Source organism: Sinocyclocheilus grahami, unplaced genomic scaffold (assembly GCF_001515645.1).
Source record: "Sinocyclocheilus grahami isolate Dianchi unplaced genomic scaffold, SAMN03320097.WGS_v1.1 scaffold58.1, whole genome shotgun sequence".
NCBI lineage: Eukaryota > Metazoa > Chordata > Actinopteri > Cypriniformes > Cyprinidae > Sinocyclocheilus > Sinocyclocheilus grahami.
The window spans coordinates 192,407-210,934 of record NW_015505237.1 but is presented as its reverse complement, the minus strand read 5'-3'; the positions used below and the strand labels follow the sequence as shown (position 1 = coordinate 210,934).

At 34.0% G+C, this 18,528-nt stretch overlaps 1 protein-coding gene across 1 annotated transcript in view; it reads left to right on the top strand.

Moving 5' to 3' along the window:
- atxn1a (ataxin 1a) overlaps positions 1 to 18,528 on the top strand; it is a 112,676-nt gene that overhangs the window by 76,448 nt on the left and 17,700 nt on the right. Inside the window, exon 3 of the mRNA XM_016270778.1 lies at positions 994 to 1,094. The gene's annotated coding sequence lies outside the window, so the exon portion shown is untranslated. The remainder of the gene's footprint in view (positions 1 to 993; positions 1,095 to 18,528) is intronic.

Sequence of the window (18,528 nt, the reverse complement as noted above, 5' to 3'; positions counted from 1 at the left end):
TTTACATTATTCATTTTACGTTTAGTAGTAGTAGTAGTAGTAGTAATGGATATTATCTGCTAAAAGTAATTTCGTTCTGCATTCAGGTTTAAACGGTCATGTACAGTAGATGATCTCAGTCCATCTTTTTAAAAAAAGCATCTCAAGACCCCTAGTTTTTTTTTCATTCGTTAGATCATAATCAAGCACTTTATGGATGTTTGTGATTGCTAAAAAAGGCTGAGGTGAACCTGAAATCAACCTTTTTATACAGGGCTTCCCGTTCTTAAAGATTAGTTGACTAGTCAACTTTTAAAATTATTTTTACACATCCCTAGTTGCAACACAAATGCTACATAAGCAGAGGGCATGTCATTTGGAAATAGATTGCTGCTATCTAATCCTCTGAAGGCAACAGTTTATTTCTCACGTAATGCCCCAGAGATAAATGATACATGGCTTCCTTGCTGCAATCTGCAATCTGTGCTGCGGAGTCCTACTCCTGAATACTGATCTAAGATCTGCACTTCTGGGAGTTGAGGGATGTGATGTCATTCCCGCTTTATGCCTCATGGAATACCACAGGTGGTTACTGAAAGAAACCAAATAAAGTCTAGCAGCAGCTACGGTGCGTCATGGTCGCTCGCGAGCTCAACGCTGATCTGAGAGCTGCTCTAATAAGGACCATCTTTATTTAAAGAGCACACTCAATGTACACCCACACCTCCGCCTTTGTGTTGTCTTGTTACTCGGTTTCCATAGCGGTCCGTTCTGTGTTGTGAGCGTCTGAAGGGAGTGGAGCTGCAAGATGACAGAGTTGCAGTAGTATGACTACTAGAGTAAATGCACCTGAGTGCATCTGTATGTGGATCATGTTCGCTCAGCGCTTAGCTCACGGGCTCGGGACAGGACGGGAATTCAAGGGTAGGAAGGTGTCCTGTTTGTGACTGTACAGGCTGCTGGCTCTGGATTATTGAGTAATATATGTGTGTTTGTGTGTGTTTGTGTCCACAGGCTGTGCTGGAGGCCTGCGCTGAAACTACGAGTTGCGTTGGGATTGTAACGACTTCAATGGGCCGCAACACTCACTGAAACACTGGAGGCGACTGAATGAGGTATGACAGCAGGACTTGCACACACATGCACACACATATACACACACACAGATACACGTATGCCTTTTGATAGCAGTGACCTTTAATTCTACATTTTACTACTTGTGTCGAGGCATTATCTGGAGCGCAGTTGTAAAAATAACTCTTGCTTAAGCTGTGTCCCACTCACCCGTCAAATCAGGCCCTGATTGGTGGAGCAATAATACAGGTCTGCCTAGCAACAGGGCTGTTTACCAAACAACACAGCTGGGGCTGAAAGCCGCGCTTTCACGTAAAACACCTCCAGGAAAAAGCTAGCTAGCGCAAGCCGCTTGGGACAACACTGCTTTAATGATTCATGCTTGAAGCACGTTTGGTCGCAGGCGTACTGTAACATGCAGGTTTACTGTAGCATGCTCACACACTGTGGTGTGCACGTGCACCGGGTTCGTAGACAGCGGTTAAGCGTCTCATTAGCAAGTAATGGGGGCAACTGCACATTTGCCGAGGGGTATGCAAGATCAGTGTCGGCGCCCCCTGTATTCTAGTAGCCTCTAACACTAACTCCTGCAGAAAACTTTCTGCAAGTCAATGACCAAAAGCCCATTACTAGCTTGTGCATGGAAGGGTACAAACTCATCAGGAGTGAAAAAAGTGACAAAGGTTTGAACCCCCTTCCCCCTTTTTTGATTCCATAGGGAAAAAAGTGAAAAGTAAAAAAAATAAAAGTGTGTCACATAACATCCCCTTTAACTCCTGATGGCAGACCCCCAGACAGTAGAACACATTTTTTTATTTATTTTTATTTTCAAACACATGTACTATAGCTCACTTTTTAGTTATGTAATTTGAATATATATGCATATATATCTCATTTGCCTCAAAATTATTAATACTTTTGCACGTTTTTATATAGTACAATTTATTTTAAATTTATCTGCACTTTTATTACAATTATACATTTTTATTTTATTTTTATTTTTACTTAAAGAGATAATTCATGGAAAATTTGCCGTGCTAAGTGGAAGATTTCTGCCAAGATTTCACCTGGTAGAAAAATAAATACTATTAAAATGAATGCCATGATTCCCACTATGACCACTAAATGGCAGCAGAGGATCATTTATTGTCTCCTTTACCATTTCCACTCTGTAATATAGTTCTTTTCACATGTTTTGCTAATTGATTTATATTTAGACATTATAAAATCACTATTATAACATTTAAAAATCTCTTTTTTGTCGAAGTTCAGCATTGTTTTGTATTGAAGTATGAAGTAGCAAGAGTTTTCAACAAATTGAATCTACTTGAATTACACAGATGGCCTATTTTGAATTTACAAAGCAAATGTCAGCGATAAGTGGCTAGTTTGTATCCAATGTTAGTTTCTCTCAAATGTAAATCAAATGCGCATTCACAAACATGTGTTTCCCTAAAACACAACTGAATATTAATTTGTACTTAATTGTAAATTTAAATAGCTGTGAATTACATCAAGTGATACTGAGTGAATGTTTTATTTTTGTATTACCTAGGCTCCAGGTGTTTTAATAAAAGGACTCACTATCAGTGGCGGCTCGTGGGTTTTAAAATAGAGGAGGCACACTAATTGTATTGGTCTGGGAACCTTGCCAATTATTATTATTATTATTATTATTATTTGCTTAACCACTTTAAAATTATACAGCAAGATAATATAATTTCACTTACCTGGCCTATCACTTGAAGCAAACATCCATCCCTTCTTAAAAGTCTGTGTTAAAAAAGAGCTAGGAGAGCTGCCATTTAATTAAGCCGACTGCTGTAGCCTATATCCAGTTAGGCGTGTTTTCCCTTTTTTTTTTGTATATATATACTGTTTGAATGACAGCTTGGTAAATCTGTTGGCGATCAAATATTCAATATCGCTACTCATAATAACTACTTGCTTCATTATCAGCGCAGCGGGAGACTAATATCACGTAATTTACGTCTCTATGATGATTGGTTGATATCTAGCCTCCCTTGCGAGGTTTCGTTTCTCAACACTCCTCAGCGCTGAAAGTGAACACTCAATGGTGATTGGTATCCTTCAGGTTGTGGGTATGTGGGGGGTGGGGGGGGGAGCGCTGTTTTATCATACTAGATACATTTGAACGTTCTGTTGTTATGCTACTCTGTGCGGTCATCACCGGTCTATTAAAACACACAACATATTAAAGCGTATTTGGCGTTTCCATGTTCCATGTCCAAACAAAACCGGAAATCGAGGGGTTATGACGTCATTGGCAGGCGACACAATGACACTATGGACACGGTCCGTGTCACTAGTTAAAATTGCTTATTTCTCTGGATTTAAACATTCTTCGAAACATTTGGGATAATGCAAGTACACAAGTCAGCAAAATATATAACACTATTCTAGTGGTTTTGGGATATTTTAATAAAAAAAACTTACATATTGTGCCTTTATGTGCATACAATTCTTTTTGTTGTTGTTGTTGTTTTTGAGGTGTGTTTTTTTCTGATTTGTGAATGAATTCCTAAAGTGCCCCCTGCTGGTGTAATATAAATTGTGGCGCAAAGATTTATGCTCACAGGATTTGAAGTATCATTTTGAAATAGTAGTGCTGTCGTTTATATGTATCCCTCTATAGATAGATAGATAGATAAAAGTATACCAGAAATGATATATTAACACATTTATTTATAAATAAATATAGAATTAAAAAATTTTTTTATTTGTAATTAATTTTACATATATTATTATTTTTATTATTTTATGTTGAAAAAGTGGAGAGAAAAATTTAAATATGAAATGCATATATCTGCTAAAAGTATACCAGAAATTATATTCATGTATTATTTATAAATAAATATAGAATTTAAATTATTTTAAATATTTTTATTTTTAATTAATTTTACATGTATTAGTATTTTTACTATTTTAGAAAAAATAGTTTTTAGAAAATACAAATTTTCTATTTTAGAAAATACTTTTAGAAAATGTTTATAAATTTTCTGTTTTTCCTTATTGTTATTGGTATTATTATTATTTTGTGGCATAAAAGGGAAGCAAAAAACTACATTTGTAGTACATATGTCACATTTTGTTTAATGTTTAGGAGTAAACTGCTGCTACAAGCATGCAAAAGCAGGTGGACAACGTTTTTGCCCATTGCTTCACATTTAAGTTTTTACATTAGGGATGCACCGATACCAATTTTTCCAGTACTCGCCCGATACCGATACTTTTATTTTTGGTACTTGCCGATACCGAGTACTGATACCAATATTTACATTGCATTTGTACATTTTTTAAATATTGGGTACAGAAACCAAAGGGGTATGTATTATGTTAGTTGGTTAACTTCATTTATCAAATAGATACAGTCAAACCAAAATTTATTCAGACACCTTCAACATTTCTCACATTATCACAGTTTATTCGCTATAGTTTAGAAAATGGTAATAAAATATGACAAGAACTCAGAATTAAACTGTGTCAGAACAAATTCAGCTTGATAATGTCAGATAACTTTGATAGAAAGGCATGTAATGGATTACAATAAACCAAAACTTATTCATACAGCTGTCAATATTTACACAACTATCAATACTTTGTCGGGTGACCCTTAGCCTTAATGACAGCCTGTAGTCTCCTGGGCATGCTGTCACCCAGCTTCATGCAAACCTCAACTTCAATTTTTTCCCCAGACTCGGTCTGAATAATTTTTGGACCCAAATTTGTATAAATTTTACTGGTAGTCCACTGTATGAAGAATTTTTGGGTATGATTTCTCACAGTTTACTTTATTTTGTTGTCCTATGCCCATTAAAATTTATTTTACAATTTTTTGTTACTTTCACTGTTCATTTTTTTTCTCTCTCTATGGTAGCCTACATCATCTTTAATTTAATAGCATTAGAGCTGCTCCATTGCAGCGGGTTAGTACTGTAATCACGCGATTTGCTGTAAAAATGCGGGAACCACTCGTTATAAATCTCCTAACTGTGATATTTTCATAAATAGAAGTTGCGCTTTTTTTTCATCTGAACCGTGCAGCGATTTATTTTCCAAAGCCACTCATATAATGCAGAAACACCCATGAAGCAAGCAAAACATGCACAACACGCACACGTATTTGTACTGGTGCAGAATGAGAGGGACAAGTACAGTACATAGCGCAGTTCACACAGGCTGCTAGTTTCACTTTCGCCAGAAAGTCGTGTATGCTTAATGGTGAAAATAAATGACGTTTATAGTGAATGCCCCTATAAATTGTCTTATATTTACGATTTAGTTTTAATCCAAATGATGCGTGCTAAGTGAGCAAACATCAATAAAGATCACACAAAAGTGTGCGCGCTCTCTCTCTTCCTCCCTCCCTACCATTAAGCAACTTGTGCATTGTTTTACTTACTTCTTTTTGACATATCCGACCGAACTACAAACTTTCCAGTGATGTCTGTGAGAAAGGGATATTCTCTCGACAAGCTCGCGTATCTGCGCCGCCGCGCGCTCAATCCACTCAGCGACACACTTCGTAGACATCTTTAATCTCTAATAACTCCATTCTGCTTTCTGTTGTCGGTGTTTCTTTGTCTGAATATGGCACTTATCACATGCTGTGTCATATCGGCGTTTGGTATCGGGGTATTTTAATGAGTACGAGTACTAGTACAGGAGCTCAGTATCGGGCCTGATACCAGTATCGGTATAAGTGCATCCCTACTTTACATAAATAAAAAGTTGGCCAAGTTATGATACAGTGGATAGAATTCTGGGAAATATGATCATCATGTTTTACAAAAACTTTAAAAAGTTAAAACATACCAATTCATGTTAATTTTTCAGTTCAGTTTTTTACTCAAAGTTATATGCTTATAATATAATTTATAAAAAGATGTATTAAATTAGTCCATTAATCGTTGACAAGGATGATGGTAAATACTGGAACTGACCCAATGGCAATGACCAAAATGTATCAGCAACAGATGCAGTTATAATCTCAAACTGGCCAAATATGAGGCGATTAATTAGCCTAGTCAATAAATCGGAGCATGACTCAAAAACTCATGAACGAGAGACAAATTGTCACACAGGCAGCTCTAGCTCGCGGGCAGGCCTGTGAAAGTCTTGATATGAGCTCATTTTGAGGGTAATTAATGAAGACATATCAAAATTAGTCTTCATGAGCTGAGGCTCTCTTTTCTGTCTGCTTTTCTCTGTCTCACTCACTCTGTTTTTCACCTCAGACAGCTCTTCTATCCCAATAGCTCCTCTAACCAATCATGGGCATTTAGAGTAAAAGCTCTCCTCCAGTTAAAGGTCACTAGACTCTTTGTGCGCGTGGTGAAGCATAGCAATTCATCACACTCATGCTGCTGCGCTTCCTAATGCGTTCTGAATGTCCTAATCTTCTGTTAAGTGTTAATATGGCAAAGGTGGGGTTCGGCGATATGTTTTTCCTGTTGGTTAGTTCACAAAAGCCTCTTTTTTTTTTTAAAGAGCCCAAATGGATGACAAATTGAAGTCGTGAGTGCATTGGAATGCATCAATGTCCATTTTGATAGTGTTTGTTATGTCATTATAAAAATATGGAGGATCTGCAAGATCAAAGCACGATGTGCTTATGAAAACATTAAAGGGATAGTCGATGCTGTCATGATTTACTGACCCTCATGTCTTTCCAAACCTATATGTACTGTATTTCTTCTCTTTGGACCCCACTGACTTTCATTGTAAAATCACATTTTTCAAAATATCTTCTCTTATGTTCCACAGAAGAAAGTCAGTCATACAATTTAGGAACGACAATAGGGTGAATAAATGCTTTTTCAGTAAAATGCCACTTTAAGCTAGACGACTGTGTTCTTCATGTCCATACACTCTTAAAAATAAAGGTTCCAAATGTGACCCTGGACCACAAAACCAGTCATGAGGGTACATTTTGAAATTGACATCATCTAAAAGCTGAACAAATAATCTTTCCATTGATATATGGTTTGTTAGACTAGGACAATATTTGGCTGAGATACATTGGAATCTGAGAAAACGTTCTTAGCAATGCATATTACTAATAAAAAATTAAGTTTTGATATATCTACAGTAGGAAATTTACAAAATATCTTCATGGAACATGATCTTTACTTAATATCCTAATGATTTTTGGCATAAAAGAAAAAGCAATAATTTTGTGCCACACAATGTATTGTTAGCTATTGCTACAAATATACCTGTGCTACTTATGACTGTTTTTGTGGTCCAGGGTCACAGATAAGGTTCCATATGCCACAGAAGATCAATTTTTGGTTCTCCAAAGAATCTTTCAGTGAACAGTTCTTAAAAAAAAATTAGTGTAAAGAACACTGCTCATTTCATTTTGAAGAACCCTTTGTCCATTGGAAAGGTTCCATATGTTAAAGGATCTTCATGGAACCATCAATGCCAATAAATAACCTTTAAGAGTATAATTCAAGTAATTTTTTGTCAGGAGTGTGTCTTGCGCAATTTTTGGTTCTCCAAAGAATCTTTCAGTGAACAGTTCTTAAAAAAAATTAGTGTAAAGAACACTGCTCATTTCATTTTGAAGAACCCTTTGTCCATTGGAAAGGTTCCATATGTTAAAGGATCTTCATGGAACCATCAATGCCAATAAATAACCTTTAAGAGTATAATTCAAGTAATTTTTTGTCAGGAGTGTGTCTTGCACACATGACTCTTTTGAAGTCCGGGTGCTGCAGAACCCAGCCTTGTGTTTGCCTAGTGAGTGTGTGTGTGTTTGAGAGTTTGGTGAGTGTGCGAGGACAGCAGTGCTATTATTGGCGGTTGGGGGAAATCTTGGCTCCCGGGCGCATGGGAAAAGTGTTCTTGGCAGGAGTAGCAGTGGCATTCCATTGTGCCTGAGTCCCTCTCCCCCTCAGCACTTAAACCGTGTCCTTTCACACCGTGATCTCAGCGGAGTGCTTTCTAGAAAGAGGGAGAGTAAATAAATTACTAGCGTAAACACGAAAGAACCTTGGAATCCAACCGTCCACATAGATGCACCCATTCACACCTGTTCGCACTCTTCATTTCTAACATTCACACATAGACTTGTATCATACTTCCATTTTCCATCTTCCTCTTTTGAACAGTTTTGAATGACAGCTTCAGAATAACACAAACCACATTCACTGCTGTCATAAACATGTCTCTCAGCACACTGGCCCTCATTCGCTGGATCCGCTTGGAAGTCAAAGGTTCTGGAACACTGAAAGAAGGTCAGAGCAATAAACATTCAGTTCTCCGACATGCTGTGATTTTGCTCTCCCAGAAATGAATTTGAAATTCATTCGACCTTTGACCTAGGGGTGGGAATCAGCAGGGATCTGGCAATATGGTGGTATTGCAGTTTTCTGAGTGGCAGTCACTTGTTTTATACCATAAAATATTCTTCTTGGTCTTAATAGGGCCTGTTTTTGACTGCAGAGTTTGTTTTGCAGGTGTAGTTCATGTAGTCAAGGTCATGTTTTGTACTTCAAACTTGTTTAGGGGATGTGTGTGTTTTTGTGTGTGTTCATTTTTATCAGCTGCCGTGTGCATCAGACACATGTCAATATCTGTGATATACAGCATGTTCCTACCTTCTTGTCTATATTTGCTTTCATTGTTTGCAGAAATCATCTGAATCCTTACAAATGCATAGCAGCAGAACCATCCAGCCTAAAAACATTTTTTCTTTCACATTAACATTTTTGTTTTTGGTAATGTGATTTGGGCTTAAGGGTGTTGTCATATTTTATTTCTGATATTACATTAGGGATACATAATATATAATCAATTACCGTATCAGTTGTCCGTTTCATTTATTTATATTGTCCAATATTAGATATTTAATTGTTCATGCTCATTCCCTCTATTTTTACAATTCGATTATCTTGACTGTCATCTAACTTAAAGTAAATCCTAAATCTTTAAAAACACTAATTTATTGCAATGAATGTAAATATCATAAAATAAATGTCATTAAAAAGAACACCTGTTTTCCTAAGTTACATTGTAATTTTGTGATGCCTAAATTCTCTTCTAAAGTTATTATTTGTAGTTTTGAGTGTTAATTTTTTATTTATTAATTTAATCAGTCTTTACCTATTCAAGAAGCTGTACTTACATGGTTGGAAATAACTGTCTGAGGATTTTATGAATATGACTGCTTCTAACTTGAGCCTTACTTTAAACTTTGATTCTCAACAATACACTAATGCTTGCTCTAATAATTCATTAATTCTTCATACACACACATTGACAAATTTACTCTTTATCCAAACAACCTCTTACACTGAAAGGCTTTTAGGGACTTAGGACCACAAGTGTTTGCTTTTGCTTTTCTAATCACCAAAGTGGTATATTTAAGCTGCGTTTGAAACCAAACAACTGTTTTCTTATTCTCAGGTGGCAGAGGTCTTATGTCTGACACACTGGGTCAAAAGGTCAGACTGTTACTGCTGAAAATCTAGACATCAGTTGCAAACAGTGTGAATTTAGTACTTGTATTCACAAATTGTTGTTACAAGTATTAACATTCCATCACACTAGACATAAATACTGATGTTATCTTCAAACTCTTTAGTTACATGTTACCAACCCAGATGATTTCTGACTGCAGCTCGTTCTTGGAAACCAATTATATGTTATATTATACCTCCAAACAAGCTCCGGCAGGCCAGGGATTTGGTGGCGTGTGTGAAAGGCGACCCTCTGACCCTGTGCCGGTGTGCACAAGCTTTGAGGTCAGAGGCAGCTCAATGCAGAAGACGCATAAGTCACGTCTAGTGTCGTTTTACATGAATTGCATGACGAACACAAATGACTTTTTTAACGTGCGGGTTGACAGAGGTTATTTTTAAAATCTCGTCCTTTGAAAGCAGGGTCAAGGAGAAGGAGAGCCAAGCAATCAGTGTGAAGTAATATTCTGAGAAGTGTTGCTGCTATAAGCTTCCATTCCTCCTCGATCCTGATGTATTGAGTGGATATGTTGACATTTTCTGGAGTTTTGTCCTCCTGGTTACTCACAGTAATTAATCATCAATATCGTGCTTTGCAACCCACATCACAGAGCATGTTTAAGCAACAGCAAAGGTCAAAATACACCGTAAAATGACTTTGGAGAATAAAAGCTTGTGTTTATTTGTTCCGCTCGAACATAAAGTCAAAGCACCGTCAGGGGTTGTTTATTGCAGCCGTATTTATCCCTACAGTGTCTTTCTCGTTTGCACCAGGTCGCGTGATTCTCATGCTCTTGGGTTTCGTGCTGTTTTCGGTGGAGGTGGTCTGTGTGGGGAGCTGGCCTGTCGCACTCATTTCTCACCCTCCATTTATTACCTTGGCGTTATCTAAATGATTAATTTGTCTTGAATGAATGATCACAGGACTGCTTAAGAGAGCGCTAGCAGGATGGGAGAGATCTCACAGAGAGATAACAGCACAACATGCTGCGATTTAGACCTGACCATTGATGTGTCTCATTTTATTTTATTTTATTTCATTTTATTTTTTATTTTATTTATTTATTTATTTATTTAATATTTTGATTTGATTTGTATTAGGATGAAAATATACAGCGGTACCAAAAAAATTGACAAATGAAATTGCATTAAATAGCAAAATACCAGATGTATGTTAGTCATACCTTTTATTTTATTTTATTTTATTTTATTTTATTTTATTTTATTTTATTTTATTTTATTTTATTTTATTTTATTTTATTTTATTTTATTTTATTTTATTTTATTTTATTTTATTTTATTTTATTTTATTTTATTTTATTTTATTTTATTTTATTTTATTTTATTTTATTTTATTCAGAATGAAAATATACAGTGGAACCAAAAAAATCCACAAATGGAATTGCATGAAATACCGGCAACACTTTACAGTAAAGTTAACATTAGTTCATGCATTTGGTATCATTAACAAACAATGAACAACAATTTTTACAGAATTTATTAATCTAGGTTAATGTTATTTTTTTAAACATGCTGTTGTTCGATGTTAATTTATCTTTGCTCATGGTATATTAACTAATGTTAATTCATACAGTTTGAAATATTAGATTTAATTAGTAGGCTATATGTAGAAACAAACATTAATCAAGATTTTTTAAATGATGTAAAAGTATTGTTTATTGTAAAAATCGTTACAAAAATGTCAAACTACTATAAGTGACATTTAATTTCAAGAAAAATACCTTAAGCACAAGCAAAATGTTTCACAAAAAGACGTTTTTAAATTTTTGCTAAAATAATAACAACTTAATCTTTAATTGCCCTTTTGGTTTTTATTTTCTTCCCAAATGCTAAATAGCAACAAACACCAACACAGCATTTTCCTGAAAGACTGTTTGTCGCTATGCACTGAGAAATTTTCCCGAAACATAAGTTCAGTCCGTACAATGACAAAAGGTCAAATTTGATTTACAGTAACCATTTAATAATTTCAGTGCTGTAGAATATAGCTAATAATAGTCTCTGAAATGATCACATACATTTTGACACAGTTTATGACATACCTTTTATTTACTAAAAGCAGAAAAATACAGATTTTAAAAAAAATCTTTTAGTTGTACATAAAAGAAATTACTCAAATGTGTAGTTTTAGCCTAATTTCTTTTCATATGCCACTTGGGTTTGACATGTTGTTATGTAATGCAGTGACATTCATACATTAGCATGGCATATCTTAGCACTTCGAATACATTTTTGTGTCCCAGACCTGCTGTGTACAGGACATCGGCCAATCTGTGCTGTGTGGGCAGGCGTGAGTATATTGTTATGGATCACAGCAGTGTCCTCAAAGCAACCCTTCAGTCTGGCACCGCTGAGCCACGCCAGAGCCAAACAAGGCCACACCAAACACAATTGCACGCCGTCCCATTTTGCCTCAATTCAAAGAGCCCCCATCCTGAGTCCTGCGGGCCTGCTCTCTCAGGAACATAAAGACTTCTCGGCGTGGTTCACAGTGTGTGAATAGCTTTGAACAGGGTCTCACGCTGTGCTTTGGTGCATATTGTGTGTGTGTTTGTTGGAGGTCCACTTTCATGTACCGTCATAGTAGGTTCGGCGTGATGCATCTGTAAGTTTGTGTGCAGGGGGCGGTCTTCACAGCAGTACAGTCGTGATAATGGGCCGAACCTACTATGCTCTGAGGTTTGTGTTGCTATACGGCTGCGTGTTACATGCTATTAAATTTGTGGGGGTCTTTTGTGCAAAAGGATGGTGGATAGATGTGCACTGAAGCAGCCAGGAGTGTGTAAATGTCCAGTCCATGGACACATACAGTTTTTTAATTGTTTTGTTAAATACTATTTATTATTATTATTATATAGTTTATATGACGTTTCCAACGGTCTGAGACCACTAGTTTGTATTTTGCATCTTTTTTAAAGAATTATTTAGTTATTTTAGAATTTGCATTGCTAATTTCATGCATTTGAAAACATTTTATTTCCAAAAATTTTATTTTATTCATTTGATAAACTTTTATGCTGCTTGTAATATGCCACTCATAATACCTAAAGCCGTACCTTTTTTTTAAACGTTGTTATAAGTATTCGTAAGATTCTAATAACTTGAACATTTTTCAATTAAATTTTATTCTATAAAAATATATTTTATGATAAATATTTATTCCTAACTTTTTATGCTGCTCATAATTCCTAATAAGGAACATAATACACCTAATAATAACCATGAATTTTGTTATGATATTTTTAGCATTCAGAAAGTTATTTTTAAAAGTACCATAATAACTAACAATTTATCAATAAAAAAGAAATAAATAATCATGAAAAATATCATTTACTGATTAGTTTTGTTTAATTTATTCTAAAATGGTTTTATAAATATAAAATAGTTCAGGATTATAAAAACTGATTTTTATCATTTTTATATATTTGATATATTATTATTATGTACTATATAATATTTAATTATATATAAAATGTATGAAGTATTATAAAATATATTAAGAATTTTTTTCAGAATATTTCATATTAATGGGAAATTACTTTTTTATTTTTTTTATATTTACTGATGATTGTGTGATTGTGTAATTGTGTCAGAGTGTATTTTGTTTGCTCTAGTTTGAGACTTGTGTTGTTCTGCCTTTTATTTATCACAAGAGTGCGTCTCTTCAGTCTCTATTTGTCAGTACGTCAGTGTGTTCTGCGAGAGCGTGTGTACACACTCCTGTGGGATTATCGAGTAATAGAGGGGTTTAGCAGTGCTTTGCCTCAGCGTAATCCGTCACACTCACACTGATACACACTCCACATAGTGGCGGATTTAGGATGGCTTGTGAATGGAGGGAAGGCGAGAAGGACACGGCGAGCGGTAACAGCAGACAGGACACAGAGGAACCGTCAACTGTTTGTGCTAAGGACAAACAAACATGTGAAATCGATTTCAGGCCGTAACCAGACTCCAGCGCACGTCTGCAGTTATGTGCATCTAATCTGCACTTGTTCAATGCAGTTAAAGCTTTGGCTGTGTGAAGCTGTCTCTGAGGAGAGACGAGAGCTATTCATTTCTATGACTCAGATTTAGAGGTCATTCAGTGCTAGTATTAGTTCAGGCACAAAGCACCATAGCAATATCACCTCCGTTTATACGCACTCATTAATACAGTCATGATAGATGTCATTCATGTAATATCAAAGCAAACATTTAGCAGCCTGTTGAAATTTTATAAAGGAGTGCTACTACATGGTCATTATTAGTCTACTACTCTGTGTGTTTCTAAACCGCCCTTTATTTATAAATAAAATCTTTTTAAAATAAATCTTTTTCTTTTTAATATTATTTTCTTTTTATATTTGTCAGTGTATATATTTATAATATTTATAAAAGTATACATATTTTTAAATTAATTAATAAATAAAATATTTTTTTCTCACTTCCACACACATATAAAAAAGTTTAGCTCCAATAATGGGTTTGGGTGAGGGTTAGTTTATAGTATTTATAATAAGCTATATATAAACATCTATAGTCGTTAAGCTAGGCAATCGTATGTGAGTATTTTTGTTCAGTGACTGGGCCGACCTCAGAGACCTCCCTCACTCTCATTTATAGTTACACCCTCAGACTTGGCACTGAGAGAGAATGAACAGAGCCAGGACTGAGTTTCTGATCATCTATGGTTTCGTTCCAGCCCTGTCTTCTTTCCTCTCTCTCTCTCTCTCTCTCTCTCTCTCTCTTTTTCTCTTTCCCCTCCCACGGTATTACACTTATCAGAAAGAGAGAACGAGCAAGGCCTCTCTGTGGTGGAGAGAGCATTCAGGTACATAGAAAAAACTTACACATTAAAAGGTTGGGCAACATACAGAGAATTTAATTAAATATACTGTAATTTGAATGTACTATACTTTATGACATTTACATTTTGTCATTTAGCAAACGCTTTTATCTAAAGTGACTTACAAAGTAGAAGCAATCAGACCAACGAGAGAGCAACAATATGAGGTTGTCTTGTAGGCAAGCATCAGTACCTTGAATTTGATGCGAGTGGCTACTGGCAGCCAGTGTAAGCTGATGAAGAGAGGTGTGACGTGAGCTTATGAAAATAATTATTTTTAGAAATTCAAAATGATCATACATACTTTTGTAATAAATCATGACTAAATAAATGGATGGATACATTTTGACTAATTATAGCCTATGTTTCCTGATTTTCTTTCTCACATTTTTGTGTAATTTAATATGAATAGTCTTTGTAAACTATATTTAATATAGTTATTAAATATAAAGAAATTTAATATATTTTTAAATATATAAATATATATTTTAAAAAATATATATATAGCTATAAACATTTAAATATTTTTTGTTGAAGTTATTTTGTTAAGTATAATGAACTTATGTACACATTACTGTGGAGTTGATAGGATTTTTAATGATTTGAAACTTTTTGCTTACCAAGGCTGCATTCATTTAAGTAAAAATAGTAATATTGTGAAATAGTATTCCAATATTGTGAAATAGTATTGCAATTCAAAGTAACTGTTTTATATTTTAATATATTTTAAAATGTAATTTATTCCTGTGATGCAAAGCTGAATTTTCAGCATCACATCTCCAGTCTTTAGTGTCACATGATCTTTTAGAAATCAGTCTAATATGCTGATTTGAGTCTCAGGAAACATTTCTTATTATTAATGTTGAAACAGTTGTGCTGCTATGAACTAATGTTTTTGGAAATATCTCATATTGTGTGTTTGATGTGGGAAATTTATACAGTCAAATACAAAACAGTATTATTAAAAACAACACTTAAAACAGCTTGAATTTATTTGAATTTCATGAATGCAACATTACTTCCTTAAATTCAAATTTAATTTACATTCCTACATCTGTTTGCTACTGCAATTCAAATTCAGGCACTGAATTGCAAATGAAAAGTCCATTTAATAGAGCACAATTCACTCTCAGACTAAGAGCTGACTGGTGTGAGCTCAGCATTCGGCCATTGCATTTTGCTGCAGGCGCTTCAGTAAAAAGCACATAAAGTTAATCTGCAGTCATTCCTCTCTCCTCAGGGCTCAGTATGGGGTTAATGCTCCACTCTGTAGCGCTGCTGGGCATGCTGGGTATGACTGTGGCACTGCTCTCTCTGTGCCAATCTGTCTATTCACCCAGCTAATGAGTCATTGTTGAGTTGTTAGTGCTTAGAGGCAGATGACGGTGATACAAGCAAGGGAGAATGTTCCGCGTGATTAGAGAAGTGATGGAGAGAAGGAGATACTGGATTAAAGGAACAGTTCACCTGGGGACTTGAAAAGTAGTATAAAAGTATTGTAAATTCATGTTGACTATTTTTTATGATACTGTTATGTTGTATTTTTGTTTAACATTTTGACAGCTCCATTTACTTTCATTACAATATTGGACAACTAGACAAGTTTGGAATATTTATGATTTTTTAAAAATGTTTTTGAATGAAGTCCTTAAGCTCACTAAGGCTGTGTTTATTTCATCAAAAATACATAAAAAAGTGAAATATTATTACAATTTAAAATAACTTTTCTATTTTGATATACAGTATTTTAAAATGTAATTTATTCCTGTGGTGCAAAGTTGAATTTTCAGCATCATTACTTTAGTATTTAGTGGCACATGATCTTTTAGAAATCATGCTGTTTTGCTGCTCAAGAAACATTTCTTATTATTATCAATGTTGAAAACTGTTTTTTATATTTTTGGTGGAAACCATGATACACTACCATTGATTCAACAGTTTGTAAGATTCTTGTAAGATTAAGTAAGATTAAAAAAAAGAAAAGAAAAAAGAATTAATGCCTTTATTCTGCCATTACCCATTAAATGGATCTAAAGTGAGAGTAAATACATTTATAATAAAAAAAAGATTTCTATTTCAAATAAATGCTGTGCTTTTGAACTTTTTATTCATCAAAGAATCCTAAAAAATGGTTTCCACAAAAATATTAAGTAAATGTATTTACTCAAATTGATCACAGTAAGAACCATTATTAATAATTGAGCAGCAAATCAGCATATTAGAATGATTTCTGAAAGATCATGTCACACTGAAGACTGGAGTAATGATGCTGAAAATTCAACTTTGCTTAACAGGAATAAATTACATTTTAAAATAAATTAAACTAAAGAATTGTTCTTTTAAATTGTAATATTATTTCACAATTTATTATTTTATACATTTTACTGTAACTGTCTTTCAAAAACATAAAAAAAACTTAATTATTCCAAACTATTTTGTAGTGTTTATGGAAGAAATTAGCCAAGACAAAATATCTTCCTTTCTGTTCAGTTGAAGAAAAAAAACATGCCCCACAGGATTTGAACAACATGAGTGTGAGTAAAGAATGTCAGAATGTAAATATTTTTTTAATAAACTAAGCCTTCAAAAGTAATGTATGTGGTATCAGTGCTGCCAGTCTTGTGCGGGAGACCTCTTTCATGCACATATGTATGCGTGGGTGCGCACAAGGGCGTAATGCGTATGTATAGAGCCTTTCATGTGTCTCCTTGGCGACATGTCTCTGGAGTTGATCCCTCGCTTCACAGCGACAGCAGCGGAGAGAGGGAAGCCACAGCTGAACTGCAAACAGTCGGAGGGAGTCACAGTCATTCTCTAGCATGCAGGTGCGATCAAAGGCTCGCTGCTATTCAGGTCTGAAAATGCATATCAGTCTGAAACCATTCAGTGTGCGTGCATGTAAAAGGCCACATCTGGCGATGAGAGGGTGGCTACATTCCACTGAATGGTGCTGAGCTTGCCTGTGAAGTTTCATTTGAGTGCTTCTTCAATCACTCCACCATTAGAGTGAGACAGAAAGAACTTTGAACAAATTCTTCTGCAAACCCCAGGAGTGACACCTTAGCATTCAGCAGAATATGAAACCGATCATTTTGTGCGTTAGATAAACAGAACTATTTATAGAAGACTGTAAATAAATGTTTATTCATGTGTGTGCATATTGCTGTGTAAAATGATATACATTTTTTCATGTTTATTTATACATACTGTGATTAGCAGCATGTGTCAAGTATAAAACAGGACTGTTAATTGCACTTGGATATGATTTTAACTCAGCTTTCCAAGAAATATAATAAAAGAAGCCGTTTAAAATAGATGTGCCTGTGATAGTCTGGGCATCCACCATGTTAGAGTCATTAGGTCGGATGATTGCAAGACCAGATGCACCTTGGGATACAAACGCAGTTGCCTCCATTGAGCTTTTTACACTTGAAATTATTAAACTGAAATATATGTTATGTTATTCAAAAGACTGAGATTTTATGCTCACCAAGGCTGCATTTATTTGATCAGAAACACAGCAAAAACAGTAAAATTGTGACATAATATTAGTTTAAAATAGCTGCAATTATTATTAACACTGTTATTATCAGTGTTGATGAACAGAAATAGATTAATAGAAAATGTAATTTATTTGACATAATTTACGTAATTAATTTGACAAATATTTTAAACACATTTTTTAATTCATTTTAATTAGTAAATGTTTCTTAATAAATCTCACTGACCCAAACTATTGAACATTATATTATATTATATTATATTATATTATATTATATTATATTATATTATATTATATTATATTATATTATATTATATTATATTATATTATATTATATTATATTATATTATATTATATTATATTATATTATATTATATTATATTATATTATATTATATTATATTATATTATATTATATTATATTATATTATATTATATTATATTATATTATATTATATTATATTATATTATATTATATTATATTATATTATATTATATTATATTATATTATATTATATTATATTATATTATATTATATTATATTATATTATATTATATTATATTATATTATATTATATTATATTATATTATATTATATTATATTATATTATATTATATTATATTATATTATATTAT